The 19,471-nt window shown below is 41.7% G+C and overlaps 2 long non-coding RNA genes across 2 annotated transcripts; both read left to right on the plus strand.

Moving 5' to 3' along the window:
* The first annotated feature begins 1,207 nt into the window (after positions 1-1,207).
* Positions 1,208-9,203, plus strand: LOC138103305 (uncharacterized). Its single transcript, XR_011147698.1, has 4 exons — positions 1,208-1,267; positions 1,653-1,716; positions 4,631-4,736; positions 8,761-9,203. It is a non-coding gene; the product is annotated as an uncharacterized lncRNA (long non-coding RNA).
* Positions 9,204-13,955: 4,752 nt separating this feature from the next.
* LOC138103304 (uncharacterized) lies at positions 13,956-19,128 on the plus strand. The gene is made up of 3 exons (XR_011147697.1): positions 13,956-14,178; positions 15,175-15,274; positions 17,844-19,128. It is a non-coding gene; the product is annotated as an uncharacterized lncRNA (long non-coding RNA).
* The last annotated feature ends 343 nt before the right edge of the window (positions 19,129-19,471 follow it).

A 19,471-nucleotide genomic window follows, 5' to 3' on the forward strand; every position in this document is an offset into this window, starting at 1 on the left:
TACTGTGGCATTTAAATCAGAATGTATAAACATAAGAAAACCAGTTTTAGGGCAGTGAATGTGGAGTATATGGCGCACACTAATGTGTGTTTACAGTGTGACCTTCAGTTTTATTTCAGGTATAATATCTGTTTTAACTCAGTGTTTTTACAGACCTTTGGTTGTTCTTGGTAGTGATAATTTCCACTCATAGAAGTGATACTTCAGAATAATGTGATCTGTTACTAAGATGCAGTAAATCTGTCCTGAGAGTACCCCAGTGCTGTTTAGTATTTCAAGCTGACAGTTACACACTCTATCCTGGTCCTGTTTCTTCAGGGCTACAAAACTCCTTCGTTTTCTATGGCTAAGGGATACTAATCTTTATAATACCAACCTTTTTTAGCAAAGGGAGAAATAAAAACCACGAAACTTTGTATGAGGCATTTTTTCAAGTGAGAAAGTCTACTGCTCTTGCATGATCAGTTTTTGGTAGCAGGAGGAGCATGGGGGTGCATTCTATGAGAAGATGTCAGGAATTTCCCAACATGTCTGATAGAGCCTGTGCCAGCCAGCTCCAAGGTGGACTTGCTGCTGGACAAGGCTGAGCCCAGTGGTGACGGTGGGATATCTCTGGGATAACGCAATATAGCAAAGGGAAAAAAACATACTGGGAAACAGCAACTACAGCCAGCAAGGAGCGGATTGAGACTGTAAGAAAACAGCTCAGTAGGTCTCAGGTCAGTGAAGAAGGAAGGGCAGGAGGTGCTCCACATGCTGGAGCTGAGATTTCCCTGTAGCCCATGGTGCAGACCATGGTGAAGCAGCTGTGCCCCTGCAGCCCATGGAGATCTATGGAAGAGCAGAGATCCACCCACTGAGGAGCCCACACTGGAACAAGTGGATGCCCAAAGGTGGCTGCCAACCCCTTTGGAAATCCACACTGGAGCAGGGTCCTGGCAGGACCTGTGGCCCCATGGAGAGAGGATTTCATGCTAGCACAGGTTTACTGGCAGAACTTGTGACCCCTGAGGGTCCCATGCTAGAGCAGGCTGTGTCTGAAGGACTGCACCCTGTGGAAGGGAGGCACGCAGGCATAGCTTGTAAAGAACTGCAGCATGTGGGAAGGGCTCACATGGGAGAAGTTCATGAAGGACTGCCTCCTGTGGGAGGGACCTCATGCTGGGGTAGGAGAAGAGTGTGAAGGGGGAGGAGCAGTAGGGACAACCTGAGGTGAACTGACCACAAACCTCTCTCCCCATTCCCCTGTGCTGCTGCAGGGGAGGAGGTAGATAAGATTGGGAGTGAAGTTGAGCCCAGGAAGAAGGGAGGGGTGAGGGAGGGTGGGTTTTTTAAGATTTGTTTTTAAGTTCTCATTTCCCTAGTCCAGATTGGTAAGAAATTTATTTTCCCCAAGTTGAGTTGGTTTTGTCCGTGACAGTAATTAATACATGAGCAATCTCTCCTTGTCCTTATCTCAACCCAAAAGGCTTTCATTATATTTTTTCTCCCCTGGCCAGTTGAAGAGGGGAGTGACAGAATGGCTTTGGTGGGCAGCAGGCATCCAGACAGGGTTAACCCAACACAGATGGGAAGGAGTTAGATGGTATTTTTTTAAGGGGGACAAGGACAGTAAGTTTTATTGCTACTGTGCCTCCACTTATATGTCTTAGCAGAGACCTGTTTAGGTAGAAATGCTTACATATAGCAGGGTTGCTGCTGCCATCTCTGATTGAGGTAAGTGAAACTTGAGTTAGTACATTTTAAAAACAAAGATAATTTAGCAAAGAAATTCCTGGAGCCTGGATCAGTTTCTTGTCTTGTACAAAAATAGGTACTTAAAAATTTACTGAAATTCAACTAGGGGGTTACGGAAAGACTCAGAAGACTGTGCTGGTTGCATCAGAGAGGGCAGAAAAAGGTGCAACTGATTTTTTTGCTCACGGCAGGTCAATGGTTTTTAATGATGTTTTCTGTATTATATGTAGTAACCAATTCTTAATATGAGCTAGTTTGACTGACTTTTGACTTTTGACTGACTTTCCCCTTGCATCTCCAGCATTTGCTTCTAACACATGTGGTCTTATTTAGAAGACTCTTCCCTGGGCTACAATTAGAGACTTCTTTGTGATTAAAGGCAACAGCTTTTCTATTGCTGAGCCTCTTTTCTCTTCCTGAGTTTGTGCTCTTAGATGGAAAGGATGGGAAGTGTAAGTTTTACCTGGGGCAATGAGAAGATTAGAGAGTATACAGAGATGCTGCAGGTGGCATTATTACCACTACACCAGCTGTTATGCTACTATATATATAGCTGTTATGCTATTAATGTTGTTGTGGCCTAACAGCTGGAAAATAATAACTGCATCTTATACTGTAGCGGTTCAAATCACCATTTATTAGTAAATGTGACAGGAATTGGAAATCACACTTGGAAATAACTAGACACAAATATTTAAGCTCTAAATTGCTAGGGACCATAGGAAGTAGGATGAAAATACAGGTGGTATATGCACTTTTATCTGATGCATGGAACAATTAGCTGTAGATGCATTGCAAGACCTTTCAGATAGCAGAAAGCAGAGTACTCTTGCTACAGAGGTTTTAAATAGCAGAATGGAAAGCACCAATTTACTTTCTCCAAGCAATGTTATGCTTGCTTTTTTTCCCCTACAATTGTTTCTTACCTTTTAGTGCAGCAGCCCCAGCTTCTTTATGGCTGTAAGATACCCATATCAATTAAATTTTATTACTTACTCCTCACTTACTCTAAGCTGCTTTGGAGTCCAAAACTTCCTTTCTATCACTGAAGCAGTTCTAAGGGTTCTTAGTGCAATCAGTGTGTGGCATGGGTGGATTTCTGTTTAATTGACTTTAGTGGGACATGTCCATATGCTCAGCTATCCTGGGCCTGAACTGGTACATTTATGTGCTTGCATCACTGGGAGATTAACCATATTTTACTCCACTTGTCTTTGAAAGGAAAATTATCAAAGATATCCTTTGTTCCTATGCCAAACTTAACTTCTTCCTCTTGTGTAGAATTCTGTGTACAGGAGATACACAGATGTAGATATAGATATGGATAGATATATAAGGCTGTGTCAAGAAGATGCATCCAAAGCAGTAAAACCATGTAGATCATAAAAAAAAAAAAAAAAAGAAAAAAGAAAAGAAAAAAAAGTTGTTTTGGAAAATTAATTAATTTCAAGTAATTGAAAAAACAGATGATGCTGTGACTTTAATAGGGCTAACATACAGCTGTTAATGCAAAAAGTTGGAGTCACTTCTCTGACTTTTGTATTGCTAACAGTATTCTTAAAAATACACTCTTAGTTCCAAGCTGTTGCTCAACAGGAATGTGGATGCATACAACTGGTAAAACTTCATCCCTCTTTGCAGAACATAATTGTACTCTGTGAAACCATGAGCAGGCTTTGGTGGTTTATTTTTTTTCTAAGTCTCAGATTCTGGAATTCTGTAAGGTAGAGCAGAATCAGAAAAGCATGTGTCTGTTGGCATGCACGTTACTGGACAAGGCAGCCTCTTGAAAATGCAACTGCCTCCACAAACCTGGAGCAGGAATCAGCCCACTCAGCCAGCAGAGCAAGCATTGTCTCTGTTTCATTTCATTAGAGCACATCAACATTATAATTTTCCAGACCAGCCAGCTAATTTTATTATCTGTGTTGTTTTTATTGGCTGAAAAATCATGGCATTCTCTCTTATCGCTTTCTTAAATTAGGATTTATTTAAAGTCTCTGTACATAGATACGGAGCAGATCAGAGTATGTCTTGGAGCAGATACAGTATGTCTTCTATTACGTGTCTTGTCCTCATTTGAAACCAAGGCAGCCAAATCAGGTTCTGCAGTAATAAAATCATAGAGCTGAAGACATGAAAAACTGAGTCATCCTAAATTTGAGTAGCTGTAGCATTTTACTTCTATGCAGTCATTGAGGGGAATATTTTACATTCAGTTTCTGAGACATTTAATAAAGCAGGATACCAAGAAGAGTAGATATTAAAGAAAAATTTACCCAGAGCACTTACCTGAAATGTTTTTTTCAGTCTGTGTGAAGTCATATGCTTCCATTTCAGTTGTTGGACAGACATGGACCCTATAGAGCTGCTGCTGGCACTGTGGCACCATCACCAGTTTCCCCAGTGCCTCAGAGGCTGCACTCTCCACCATTGAGGCACTACTCACTGCAGGCACTAGGTGAGGGGGCAGAAGAGGTGGCCTGTACTCCACCATTCTAGAAATCACCCTTTGGGCAGTGATCCTACCTAGCAGTGTTTCAAGGCCATTAGAGTAGACAAACATGGCAGATGAGCTCCAATATTGCAGCCTGGGAAAAGAGAGGAGACAAGGGCTGGGCTGCATGGATCCCAACAAGAAAAAACACTTAGGCGTGCAGACGTGTTCCCTTCAGATGACCAGATACAGGAAGTGGAGGTTTGGGTTGTGATAAAATGATAAGTGCACTCTGAAAGCCAGTTTAACCTGCAGCAAGAACTCATTTGCTTAGCCCAAGAATATTTGGCCACCACTTCATCAAAAGAGCTTTTTCTGCTGGCATATTTCTATTTGTGTTTGCTTGGGGTTTTTGACAGATTTATTTTTTCAAACCTGTTTCAAATTTTTCACCAGCTGAACTCCTGAGTTCTGCATGATATTCAAGTCCAGCTGAGGTGTAGAGTGACATGATTTGACAATGTCTTCGGCTGCCTTTCCATAGACTTTCCATATTTTCCAGGTAAGCTGATGGTAGCATGAAGTTTAAGTATTGTTCACAGAGAGTTTAAAATTAAATTGAAATGTTTTCTGTTAAACAAGTGGCACTTTGCACAGCATCTGAGAGAGACGGCTCTGAATATCCACAGTCCTGGTGGCTGGTGCCTTCTCCTTCAGCAGAGGCGTGATGAACCTTTGCGCTCCAGTAATCCACAGGGACTGCTGGACTGTGAGGGGCAAAGACCTGCATTCTCTTTTGGGTGCTGTTAACGGAGCTCAGTGTCCAAGACTGGGTTAGATGGCAAGACTCATGATAGGATCATGCTTGTCCACACAGTCAAGTCATAGGGATGTGGGAGGTGCCTGCTCAGACAGTTCAGTTAGTATTTGGCTGTTTTATGCATGGAGTCAAAACGTCATGCCATCCTGGAGTGTTGTCACTCAAAGGGTAGGGCATCCAGGAGCTTCTCTTGTCTTCAAGGTTGGGATGGGTGTATGTTTGAAGACTGGAATGCCAAACCAGTTGTGTAGCTGCTGGGTATATCCCTGCGTGGTTACTTTGCTTCACAACAAACCGGTCCAGCAGTCTAACAGTGGATTAATTCTCCTCTCCTCTGGCTGCTGGGTAAATGCTGCTGCAATATCCTTTTATTTGTTTTCTTTTGACTCTGTTGTTATGATCAACCATTTGTCCTTTTGTGTGATGTGTACAAAAAAGCAATTCTATAAGCATCTCCTTGCTGAGGAGTCCTGGAATGCACAGCTGGGCCATTGTTCAGCACTGCAGTTGACCCTGCTTGATGCGAATGAACCATGTGCTGAATGTTTAATGGAAACTGAGTTATGGATGAGTGACTTGACCGGATAAAAGTAAAATAACACCCAGAGGGAAAGGAAAGCAGCCAAGAAGAAATGATGTCAGTGCTTCTGATAAGTGGAAATACCTGCCTGTTTTTAACCCCAAGCAACTTGATCTTGGTCCATAATGAAGAAAATGAGCACATCAGCTACTACATATTGCTTTATCTAGCAGGCAGAAATATAATGGAGGTCTAGTGGTTGGACTATGATGCCAGATATTTGAAATAAAATTAAAATTATAACTCTTTTTCAGCAAAGGAATTTGCCTTTGGAACAAATTGACAAGGAGTATGTTTGATTCTTTGTCATGTGAAGGTATTAGTAGTTTAGCAGTAATTGCAAGGCTTGAAGTGGGAATTGCTCTGATTTCTCATGGTCTGTACTGTGCAGAAGGCAGGCTACATTTGCTCAAGGCTGCAGACAGAATCATAGAATCAGCTTAGGAAAAAAAGTACAGCTAAACTCGAGTGGGAGTTGCACATACCCAGCATTATGAACATAAAGGGCCCTTGCCTTAATTAGCTCCAGTGATGGTGGTCTACACTTAAAAGTGGTTATCTTTATTTTTTCTGCTCTTGTTCAATCAGCTGAAACCATACTAGTAGGAGAAGTTGCACCTGTTTAGCAGTGTAGTTTATCCTTATGTAATTTAATCTTGTTAGGAAGGAGAATAAAGAGTAAAAAGGATGATCATCTGCACAGCACATAAAAAAGCAGCTACATCAGTAATAAGTCACAAGCTTAATCAAAAATAGTAGACCAGTACTGATACTTCCATGTAAAGGTCAGAAGACCTGAGGTCCAGTAATCCAACTGGTAACTGTGGCCCTGGGACTTTAAGTGCTGTCAGTCACAGCTAATGGTGCTCCTGGGTTGGGTATGGGGGAAAAGTCTGCACCGGCACTTGTCATTGCTGCTCCTGCAGCAGTAGAATGGTGCTTGTGAGATTTTATGCTACGTCCTTCTGTATTAATACACCTACTCAGTGTCAGCCTACAGGCTGAAGGAAAGCCACCAGCTAGTGATGCGAACTCAGTCTAGAAGCCAAGCTACAGTTTTGTGCTATTTTGTGGAGGTATTGTGCTATTTTGAAGTCATATGCTACTGAAAACACCACCTCTAACTGAAGTTAATGAAGAGGTACTGGTGCTGCACAGTCATACTTCAATTCCTCCTTGGGGTAAGGTAATCACTTTCTCTCCCAGCACAATCCCTCTTCAGACTTCAAAGTGTTGCTCTTGGCTGTTTGTTGCCTCCACAAGGATCCCCTTCCTGCCACCAGTTTGCCTTAAAAATTGTAAGTGAGGCTTACTCAAAGGCTTCTCAGGAAGCCTTGAGAGTCGCCAAGCAATTTTTTCAGCTCCAGAAATTTTTATTCCATTTCCTAAAACAGAGTTTTAAACTTCAGTTTTCTAGATTCTGTGGGGGCCCCCTCAGAGAAAGATTACAGTTTAACTAAATATTGGGAGGAAAGAGAAATGGCGTAAATGAGCCACAGAAGTAAAATGTAATTTCTGCCTGTAATTCAGGCTGTCGTTTACAGGAGCATGCTCCAAGGGACTGATCCCTTCCTACTGTGGCTGCAGCAGCTCAGCCTGTTTTTTTACTTGTTTTCCAGTGTCAGGAATGGCTTCCATTGCAAGTCAGTTTTACACTTCTGCTGAAAAATGTCTTAAATTTAATGACTCTGAAATGGGTATTGATGTGTCAGGGCAATTGGAGTGTTTGTAAGTGGACAATGATCCTGCAGCTGCATTGGACCGATCAACTGGCTTTTCCCCATGGGCAATCTGCATTACCCTACATTTATGAACTGTTTATTTCATAATCAAATTGGTTAAAAAAAATATTCTGTTTGTAGATACTACTCTGAGAGCAGGACTTCCTTATGAAGACACCAGTTTCTCCTGGGGCTGGTGGCATAGCTGAAGGACTTGCTGCTGCATGGGGGTGGCAGGAGGCAGGCAGGGAGGGAGTGAGTGATGATTCCCCAGGCACGGCTGTGCCACAACCAAGGAGAAGGAGCTCTGCAGCCCTCCCTCCCTGCTGGGAGGGGAGGGAACTCTGTGGGGCCAGGCAAGGCCGCACAGGATGCTGAGGGAGAAAGATGAAGGCTGGGGAGAGGACAGAAGGGTGTGTCTGTGTAAAGACAGTATATTTACTCTCCTTGTGTAGTATAGGTAAGATCTGGATGGTATGAAGGCTCTTTTTCCCTGCCCCCCAATATGCATTTTGTTGTTTTAATTTTTGTTAGTATTTTTCTGTTACTACTTTCATTGCTTTGAAAAATGCAGGTTATCTAACATGACCTCATGTTAGACATGCAAGACAGTGGCCAGTATCTTAATCACATACTTGGGATCTTACCTTCTTCCTGGATCTGTATGTAAAGAAAGAGCAATTTTTGTGGGCCTGAATATAGTCACAATAGTGCTAACGTTTATATGCTGTTTGTATTGTGCTCAAGTGAGCCATCATTTAAGTGGAATTTGTTTTGTCTCTGTCCCCTCCCATGTCTGTACAAAGGTATAAATACAGGCAGTCCCTGAATTTCATAGTTTTGACATTGCAAGTAACCAGGTATGAGAGCAAAGCATGAAAAAGAAGAGTCAAGACATCATAGGTGCAGAATATCTCTGAAAAGAAAGAATTGAAAAGTACAAAGAAAGTAGTTCTACTTGGCTTCTGCTATGACAAAGCCATTTAAATAACATCAGTTGGATGATAGTTATAGTTAATTTGAAGCAAACTCTGAGCTTGATATTAAATTATATGAGGTTTCAAGGAAGTTACCAGTCAACTTGTCAGAACATAATCTGCTGAAACTGCTGTTCTACAGAATTCTGGACTTCTGATAAAGTTATTTCCTCTGCAACCATACTGACTTTCTTTTGGAAAAAAGTTATGTTTTAAAGTTTACCCTGGGCTTATTGTCCCTTGAGTGTGAAAAACTCAGATTTCCAGGTGAAAAATTTTCCCAGCTTCTCAGTGAAAATACTACTAGATGCTGTGACATTGTAATAGGTATTGTGCTATTGAATCTGTCTGCAAGATATGTTGAAGAACAGAAGTGTTAGTGAAAATTATGCAAACAAATCTCCAGAAATTTTTGACCAAATATTAATAACTTGATGGCATGTATATACTCTGAAAATCCTCTCCAAAATATATTTATTCTTCTGCAGGCCCCTTTTTCTCATCTTTCCCTCCTGATTCGTCCTGTATGGCACTTCTTTCTGCATTTGTGGCTGAGTGAATTCTGCTCTGCAGCCTGTCTGCAATACCATTTGTCCAGATAAACTCAAGAAGAATGAATTACTGAGGCGTATATTGCCTTTGACCAGGGGAAAGGAAAACGTATTTTTCATATTTTTCACATGTGTGCCCTAAAATAAGCAAGAAAGCAGTATGAACTGGAGCTAAGACTTTGGACTTGGCCACCCAAAGAGCATTCACAGAACTGGGGTGTTTAGAATAAATACTGAATGGAGATGTCACCATTAAAAGTACAAATGGCTCTTGCAAAGCAAGCCAGCAGTAAATAATGAACGTGTGGTACCTCTGTTAGGATGTGAGCCTTGGCAAACATGTTGTGGCTCTGTGTGTGTGTGTGCATGTCCTTGTTGCCTTGCTGCCATGAATAAACATTTGACTCGCTACTTGGCAAATATTCAGGCCATGTATGGTGAATAATGCAACGGTTACCAATGTGATATGTATTTCTAGATGCTGAAAGTTGTTTTTGTTTCAATAATTTATGAAAATTAATCATGCTGTCTCCATCAGCTTTGGGAATGTCTGCAGCATGCATCAGCCCAGAAGGTCACTCTGAGGATTTTTTTATTTCTTGCTTCATATTGGCTTCCTCCCACAGTATGAAAGAAAAAACGTTGCTGCTCAGTATATTCTGCCAGTTAATATAGATGGGTATAAACAGATGGACACGTATATGCTTTCACTGCGATCTCACAGACACTGATTAGGGGCTTCATGTCCTTATTTGACCTGCCAATTGTTTAATTTGTGTTTCTTTCCTTTCTAACCTGCATAATTGTCTTGCAGTCACCTAGAAACCTACAGAGGAGTTCTTGTGCTGCTTGTGGGAACGCAGCAGCTGAGTAGCAGACTTCAATAAGGCTGAGCTTGGCTAGAATAAATATGATTTTATGCTTCAGAATCTGGGGCCAGCAGGAAATGCACGTAAGAGAGCAAATGCAATACATCCTGCTGCAATTGCACTGCCCAGGCAGACCCTAGAGGCTGCCTTTGGAGAGCTAACAAAGTTATGGCCAAAGCAGTTTCCTAGTAGCAATTTGCTTATTATCTGTCCATATTAGTTTACATTCACCTTACTCATGTGCCCTTCTTAAAGTTATCCATAGCTTTATAGGCTAGAAAGCACAACTGCTTCTCTTGTCCCAAAGGATGTGGTTATTGTTTGAGGAACCCATTCAGTTCTCCTGCAGACATGTACTGTCATGAGAGGGGATTGTTACCCTTCTGCCTATAAGCCAGGTGTGCCTTGTATGCCTTTAAACAGCCATGTAGTTCAAGTAGTGACACTGGTTGCTGGGCCAGGGAGCAGTGTAACTGAACTGAAAATAAATCTTGGAAAAACTACTGCATCAAATGCAGGCAAAGTGATCAGGATAAACAGTAAGGAGAAGTGAAAAATACCAGAAAGTTTTAATTCCTGAAAATCACCGTTTTGTGTATGATGTTCCTGTGAATTTCACATGAGGGGCTAGCTGTGGCACACAGGATTCAGGGCAGTTTACCTAACCACAGGCTGCAAATAGTAGAATTTGCAGGAAGGGGGAGAAAACCCCCAATTCAGTTAGTTTGCTGTCTTATGTAGGACAAATGCATTATGTAGCAGGTTACTGACTTACCAGATCTAATGCTTCACTTCACTTTTCATCTTAGAGAGCCCTGATAGGAAAAGCTATTAGGAAAACTCACTGAAAAACAATGTGTCACATTTTGTACTGAACCCCTTGAGGGAAAGGTACTTACTGTGCCTTCCTGAAGCACATGGTAATGACCTGAAAGAGCCACTGAAAGATTGGTTTAGTCTTGGCCTTATCTCAAAGAAGACAAATAAGGAAGGTCATTTATGCACTCTGTGTCATAGGGATGATTTTGCTCTTTAATAGTTCATGAGAGCCCTCATGAACCATCTGGAAGGAGCTTTGATACATAAATCGCATCTAGTCATCTCTTGAAAATACTGACCTTCAAAACAGTGAGTCAGCCAGTGACGGAAGCAATGCAGAAACACATTTAACAAAATTGCTGCCTTTGCTTTTGTGAGTGCTTCAAGAGGATGAAAAACGGTGGTGATCACTCAAGGTACCACTTCCAAGCAGTGAGTGTGATTTGCAAAAAGCATCCACATGGTTTTGCAAGTGGAAAGCTTGGGACAGCTTCCCCACCAGATGTCTGCGTGTGTGTCTGTGTCTGTGTATGCTTAAAGGTGGCCATGTGCATGCCAGTCACCTTGGTGCTTTGCATTGAGTTGTCCTTCTGTGGTTTTTTTTTAACAAAATTAACATTCCACCACTTGGGCTGTGATTTCCTTGTGCTGTACATGACTCAGATTGGTCATCAGGGCTGCCTTGAGGAAAATTTTATGGCTCATCTGAAATATTAGTGTATGTATCAATGTATAATAATGTAATCCACTACTCATCCAACTACTCAGACCTGTGCTTAATTGGTGTTGCCAAATGGAGAAAGGCGTGTCTCTGCTTCTCCAGGCTTCTCAGATTTTGAGGGATCATTGTGCCAGGTGCTGTGCCATGGGTCTGACTCACTGTGGGTTTGCTCTGGCTGGGCCAGGCCCTGGGAGAGGTCAGTCTGATGTCATGGCAGGTCTCCTTCTCCTCACTCCAGGTGGAAAATCTCTTCTGCACTCTGCCTCCATGAACTTGTGCCTTTGCACTTTCACTTCCTACAGAAGCTCAGAGTAACCCACTCAGCCCACAGCAGACTTCCTCAGCCACAAGAAGAATGTGCCATCCTCTAAGCAAAGTATAAAAATTACTGCAGGGACAAGAGTATAATTCAGATGAAGTTAGTTTGCTCCTTTTCCGCCACAGTTAGAGCATTGAGCTCAACTTTTCTTAGTGTTTTATTCTCTGGAGTTTACAGTAAAGCTTACCATGTGCTCCCATGTGAAAAAGAAATGAGATCCTCAATGAGCATAAGGGCTAATGTCTTCAATTTCTCACATGAACATCTTTGATGCATCTTCTTTAGTAGGAGAGATGTGCAACATCTCATGGGAAAGAGATGTGACCTACTGAAGTTCCAGCCATGACTGTGGTATTTGGTTATTCCTAGGAGAAATTTGGATCAAATAGTGATACTGTATAATACTTACTCTCCAGGGTGCAATGGTTCAGGGGAGACTTGTGCAGCCTGCCTTAGTCAGTGGGAAAAATCACAGTGATAGCAGATGTTTTGTGTAGGCGAGCCCTAGAAGCTGGGAGCAAGATGTGATGCTATTAGCACTATCTATTGCACAAACATTAATCCCCAGGTTTTAATACCAATATATTTTATGCAAAAGCTGTTAAGATATTGTGTAGTGTTTTTAGGACACTTATTTGCAGAGCTAACTAGTGACCTAGGAAAATCTTCCCATTCTGCATAATATAACCCCTGGTAATTAGAACTTCAAAAAAAATGAACCAGAAATTATGATTAATACAATGAAAAATTACATTAAAATTAGAACAGGTTGCTGTAATATGGGTCAGCTAGTCGTATACATTTATAATCAGTAAGAGGATTTATATTAAATGACATGAGGATTTACTTTTGTACATTTGCAACAACTCTTCTCCTCTTTCCCAAAACAGAAACCCGTTTGCTGGTCAAGGATGAATGATACTACATGTCTTTCACAGAGATAGCTCTTAAAAGCAATCTGGTGTCCTGTTTCCAGTGATTGGTGGTGATGGTAAGTGACATGCTGTGTGATGCACTCAATGGAAAGTGTGATGACTAGTGATAGACAAAAGACCAGGTGCTGCCTGGATACACTAACCATAACCCATTAACACTGGCCCATTAAAAGCAATCCAAATGATGAGAAGTAAGGCTGAGTTTAACTAGAAACCAGAGAAATATGGAGAAGAATTTGTAGCTGGGAGATGGGAGTGAGATTCAATCAAGTCACTATCTGCAAGAAAATGAATGGAAGCTCAGAACACAGAAGACCTGTGCTGGAAGGACCGTCAAAAGTAGCAGAAAATAGGCAAACTGGCAAAAGAAATGGGTAGAGGTAGGATGAAGCTGAAGAAAAGGGCAGTGCTATCTGGGTTGCTTGCACACGAGGAACTTGTCAGAGAATGATTGATGATGCTGTAGAAATTGAGGAAGTCCAATTTTCCACTATACAGCTGAGTTAATTTGGATTTTCAAAAATAAATTGGTATCCAGCACCCTGCAGTTTTGTCTCTTGTAAGCCTGAGCAATGAGTCATGTTTGTTGCTACCCAGAAACCTGATTTGCTGGTAAGGGTTTCCTCCTTTGTACTGAAGACCATTGTGTTTGCTTCTGGAAAGTGGAAGAGAAGATCATGTTTTGGTGGGCATTCATTCACTGTCCCCTGGTGAAAGGGTCTCAGCCTCTGCAAGGTGCCTGAGAACATCATGAAACCAGAACTTCTACAGACAAATCCTTGAGGGTTTGGCAGGAAGTGGTCTTTCTCATGGGTGGCTGAAAAAATCCTCTAGAGCAAGTAGTAGACTATCCCACTGTAAAACTTACAGGCAGTTTTTTTTTTCTAATACTCACAGAAAGGTACCATTGTCTGGACCAGGGGATTGACTCTGGGAATAAAAGAAGCTCAGTGTGTTTTTCTCAGTGATCAAAGCACTTCCTTTTTTCAATGTTTTACAACTCCTTCATCTGACAGATGTGGCTTTAAATAGAGATAATGATCTGTAGGAGCCACAGCATGGAGACAGGCAAGGTGATGTTAATGGTACTGATGCTGTCCTTCAGAGGGGTGTGTCTGCTTCTAGTGATGGATCCTGGAACAAGTGCCATTGAGGTGCTCCTCCTCTGAGGACAATGGGAGGTGGCTTAGACACTGCAAACCTGCAGAGTGATGAGGCTGAGACTTCAGGTTGTTCGGCTCTTCATTCTGTTGCTGATTTCTCACAGTTTTAAATACTGCACTCTCAATACTCTAAACAGGTGAAGGTGCTCAGAAGCTCAGCAGCAGCTGCAGTGTTGCAGGATGTGGCTGCCTGTGCTTGGCTACTGTGTGTCCTGGTAGATGGGTGTGGGTTTTGCTTGAAGCTCACAGCTGAACTGTGTTTTACGGTGTGAAGAGTGCTTTTTAAGACGGTAAAAAAAAAAAAAAATAGAAGAGGCCATAGAAGGGCTTAGATTTGAAGCTGGTGTGTTAATTTTACTTCAGACATTTAAGTGTTATGTACCTGAGAAAGTGATAAAAAAACCTAAGAGCTTGGGTAGTTAAATCAGCAAAGATCCTGAGCCGGTGTTGCTAGGAGTGCTCACTCCTCTCGGCTGTATGCATAGCACCACGGAGGCTTAAGGATGGTGAAGAGATGCTGTGTCGGCAGGTAAAAATCCTTTGTTTTGAAACCATGTTCAGGTGGATGCACATGACTGAAAACTGTATGCTTTGGGCTCTGAAAGCAATGGTGTTGCTCCTGAGCTGTGAGTGACAGGGTCATAGGCTGCATACTGAGAAGTGGAAGGCTGCTTGAGTCTCTGGACAAACTCCAAGGATGCTGCAAGCTTAAAGGTTAAAATCTGAAGAGACTGATGAAAACAGGGCTTTGTGATGCAGTCTGAGGAGGAATAATTAATATAAAACTCAGGTAGGCTTCCAAAGAAATTCCCAAATGGAAAAGTCCCTTGCATTTTCAGAATTAATATCCTCTAGGGAAAAATAAAGTTTGAAAAAGCTAGCTTTTTGCACTGTCCATTAAATGGAAGAGCACATCTGATATGCTCTGTGTGGAGAATAGGAGGGATGCTGCAAGAATCAAGACAAGCTGCCTCTCCTATTTCCTTCTGGTGATATTTTTAAATACTATTGCTTCTGTACTGCTGAGAATGCTCTCTGAGGCTGCTAGGAAGGCAGCTCTAATAGCTTTGGGGAAAACAAGAAACTCTCTCTTGGTGAGCAAGCTCTTTTACATGGCAGGAAGTTCTGCTACTTCCCGTGGCTTGGCGGGCTCTGTCACTTGGCAAGCTGTCACCAGCAGGGCAGCAGGGGCTCGAAGGGGCTCCTTTGTGCCAGCTACTGTAAGGAGATACTCGGGTTACTGCACCAGCCCACACTGGGTTCAAAGCAAGTTGTTTTTCTGAAGCAAGACTTTTGCACCCATTCACTCACTGGAGGTAGAATTTAGTGGGGCTGTCTCCTTTTACTCACTGTGCCAGACACAGCAAACATGGTATCCCCATGCAAGCATGTGTATGTGCATAAATATAAATATGTATTTCTGTGTCTATTTATGGAGATGTATAAATACACACTTTCATGTAAATAGAGACATAAAATACATATTCTAAAAGAAAGGCTTTGTCTTTGCTTTCCTCAATCACAGATAATTATGCTGTTGCAACTTTCCAAATGAAAGCATGTACAGTTCGTGTCTTTCTCTTCGACCTCTGCTTAAGGACTTCCTTGTTGCTCTCTCTACTTAGGTAGGTGTTTTCATGAGTACAAAATGCATATTAATGACTTCTTGTCAATTTCTTCCTGTTTTATTGGCATGGTTATTAGAGCATTTTATGTTATTTTGTTCAGATAAGAATGAACTTAACTTTTCCACTTTTTCCTTGCTTCTACTGGCTTTATTGTGACATTGCTTTGATTTAATTTTTGGGATCTCTTTTTGACACTTCCCGTGGCTCTCCCCAGGAATTTTTGAAAGCATATGTTAAAAAGAGAAGAGTGAGGACTGTTGATTTAGTCATATTACCCTGACTCTAACAGCAGCATTTGTCCCAGTCACTAAGCAGAGCATACAATTCTTTGTCCTTTTGAGTTGTTCTGGTCCAGCACAGCCTGATCCAGCAGGGAAAGTGCAGGACTTTTTCTGCCTTCCCATCCATTCTTTCAGGATTCAAAAATATCCCCATGCAGGTCTAGCACATGGACATAACATAGGCTGCATAAAATATGGGGAGGTTTCCTGGCAGCTGGCAGATCAGCATTCAGGATCTGCTCCTTTGTGCTTTTGCTAGTCTTGCATGATCTCTATCCAGAGTGCTTTGGTCATGTTCCTTTTTGCTTTGCTCTGCTCTAGACTGTCAAAACATTCAATTATTTCTCCCCCTTCTTTCTTCACACCAGCTTTCACTGTGTCCCACATAGCAGAGACCTCCTTCCTTGTGTCTTTAAAATAAAACATTTTTTTCATGTTGTCCTGATCTTCTCTTCTGATGATAAAAGTAAATCTCCCTCCACCTTCAAGAGGTTGTCACTACCTGGCACAATATCTGTAAGCCGTTGTTGCTGACTATATCCTCTGTTCCTAGCAAGTGCTTTCCTGACACAGTGTTTGTTCCTGCAACTCACTCAATGATAGTTTAATGTAAAGTCTTCTGGGTTTTGCAGAGGTGAGCAGGCTTTATGTGTGAATTAGCTGAAGAGAAATTTGTGATTGTAAGTTACAGCAAAAAATCTACAGTAGCTTTTTCCACACTGTTGGATCTGCTGGTTTCATTGTGCTGGAGGTAAGAACCTGGCCAAAAGGCGTTAATTATTCTGAAAATGTTTGGAGAAGCACAAAATGTGACCATTGAATTTTAAGTTCATCGATGCACAAATACCTACAAAACACCTTGGAAATTCAACATCTCTTTATCAGTACCAGTAGGTGAAAAATCACAAAGCACCCTTCAGTGCTTTGAACAGATTTGTTGTTAGGAGTCTGTGAGTGTGTGCATTTGGATAGTATTAATACGAGGAACTAAGCAGAATCAAGAAGAAACTATCTGGTCATAATGATACTACATGTGAGCAGATGTAGAAGGGAAAAATCAATATATTAGGTTATCACTGAGGCATTTGTAGATCATGTCCTATTAAAATCCTGGGGTATTTGGCAGAACATGAAACTTAAGCATCGGTATGAATGTGAGTAGTTCTGTCCATGGAGATATAACTACAGGTTGCAATCAATCCACTGTGAAATACAGTGGATAAGTGATTTTCCAGGCAAATGTTTCGCAGACCTGTGTGTGAATGCCACATGGGAAAAGAATTTTCCATAGTTGTCCTCGTTTTTCTAGAATTATCAGTAATATCAAGGCTTTGGAGCCCTAATTTTGGAGCAGTCTTTGCTGTTAGAATTTATGTCAGCTGTTTGCAAGGCCCAAGAGAGTACTGGAACAAAGCATGGAAGTAAAAAATTAGGATATATAAATTTTCAGCCTTCAGAACTTGCATATTTGTCTGATTGCAGAGTCATAAACTTCTAAAATATATTTTGACTCTTTACAGGAACTAAGTTTACTATCATATCATTCTCTGGCAACTTCCAATAGGGAAAATACTAGTTACTCACAATATTTGAATATACTGAGTTTTTTATTAAGGGCTGCAGTTGCAACAACCTCCATGCTCAAATGAGTTCTGCATTTAGCAGCCTCCCTGAGGTGCTGTCTGACCTCTCCTGAAAGCTGTCATACTGACATTAATTAGTGAAAGAACAAGTACAACAAAATCTTCCTCACTCAGTGGCTATTCAGTGATAGGCCGTTGAAGTGAGGTGCATGTGCCCCTTTGCTGGCTGACCTCTCCAGTTAGTATCACCTTGATTCGTGTTTATCGTGGTTTTGTAGCAAGCACACAGGAGGTGGAAATCAGACTGAAAGAGGAGAAAGGATTTATCACATTTCATCTTGTGGCTCAGGGCACACACAATGACAAAATCAGTCAGATGAAGCAGCACTTCAGCTCTGGAACATGATACTGTATAGCACCACCTTCATTGCCGGCCTAGGAGAAAACAGGGCAAGCTGTAGCCAAGTCAGAGAATGAAAGGGATCAGGGCAGGAAAATGGCATGGCCTCCTTTTAGCCTGGTCCAGATATCTGGGAAGATGAGCTGGGGGGGACACTTCTGCCCAGAAAAGGGATTGAGCTGTACACAGCTTGCATTGTGCAAGTGGCAACACATCTCTTCCCAAAATCTCTCATAGCTGATGGTAAAGGAACATGAAGACTAATTCTCCACAATCCCTTCTTATTACTTCTTCCTTTCCAGGATGCACAACAACATGACCTTGGTCCAGCCCTCGCCCTTCTTTCTGTGTCTCCAGAGAAACCTCAAGGCAGCTCTGCAGCAAAAATACATAGCTGAATCTGCAGCTGGTTCTCCCAGGCATGGGAAGGGGAACATTTGTGTTCTCTGAAAGGAAAATAAAAGTGAAATACATCTCTTGTGCTCCGACACAGCATGGAGTAATTTTGATACTCTTCTTTCTGTTCTATTCATTTGTAACTGCTGGTCAGAGGAGATGAAGATACCTTCACAGTTCTTAGGGCATTTAGTTAAAGAGGAAACTTAGATCTGCCTATTGTTATGAGTATTTTGTTTTGCTGAAGTATCCAAAGCACATGGCCCTGTCTTCTGCAATTCAGCCCCACTGGCATTAGGACAGCAGGCTCAATCAAAATCTGTAGCCAAAGAGATGGCTGCATCCAAGAGAACTGATCTATATTTGCCTTCAAAGTTTTTGGAGATACCCTGTACTGCACTGTGGTGTGAAACAGGGCAGTGAGCTCTGCCACTGTCAACAAGTACAACCCACCCACTAAATCAGGATGCACTTGGCTCAGTGATGAAATAAGCCAAATCAAAACACTTGGGATTACTGGATCCTACTTAGGCAGCTATCCTCAGGCAGGCTGGTCTATCTGTGTATCTTCTTTCTTGGGAACATAGGCATTAATTTCAGGAAGATGGCAGGAAGATGGCTTTCCAGCTTACTTAGAGTTAAGGTATGCGTTCAGTGTGTCAGTCAAACAGGGTTAAACATATCCTGGAATCCAACAAAAAGTTGGTTTCTTCTGGCCTGTGGTCAGATTAAAGTATGTTTGATGGAGCTTCTGTACTGACTTGTGGATAAGACAATGCTCACTAACAACCAGGAAGAAAAGGAAATGAGGAATAGAGAGCAGCCTGGGATGTTTGTTTTTATTGACAGAGATATCCTGGATACAAATTAGGTTCCTACTCAAATTGTTTATAAGTAACCTTATTTTACTTGCCCTTGCGTGAGAATTGCATGCTCTGCAACACACTGTGGACTGGTATCATCACAACTTACTTTGTCATCTACAGGTATGTGTGGTCCCTTTTCATCTGATTATGTCCAAGCCTAATGCTCAGCAAGTCTCAGGAGGGTTTCTCCACCTCTAATTCTTTGCCCTCCTATTTCTTTTCTATTTATGTAGTTCGAGACACAGAAATGTCTGTCTTGATCTGTTTCTCAGTAGTTTCTGCACTGATACCAGTGAAGCAATATCATTATATGACATATATTAAAAAATAAAAGTGTGATGTATGTTATATGTTATATGTTCAAGGTTATGTGTTATATATATATATGTGATGGTCTCCAGTGAAGAGGGCACCATCTCCTCTGGTGGGAATTATGTTATGGTGATACTTCATTGCTTTTTGTTGTTTTTTTAAAAACTTGCTGCTCACTGCTGAACAGGATATGGTAACATATCATAAAACTAGGGTGTGGGCAAAGTGGTTCAGAAGAGGTGGGAACAGAAAGCAGATAGAACATGTGCAGGGCAGAAATTGCCGTTTTGGGTTCTGGGGGGTTTTTTTTGGTAATTAAGACATTAAATTTCTTTGACTCTAGCTACAAAAGCCAC

The sequence above is a fragment of the Aphelocoma coerulescens genome (genome assembly GCF_041296385.1).
Source record: "Aphelocoma coerulescens isolate FSJ_1873_10779 chromosome Z unlocalized genomic scaffold, UR_Acoe_1.0 ChrZ, whole genome shotgun sequence".
In the NCBI taxonomy this organism is placed as follows: Eukaryota; Metazoa; Chordata; class Aves; order Passeriformes; family Corvidae; genus Aphelocoma; species Aphelocoma coerulescens.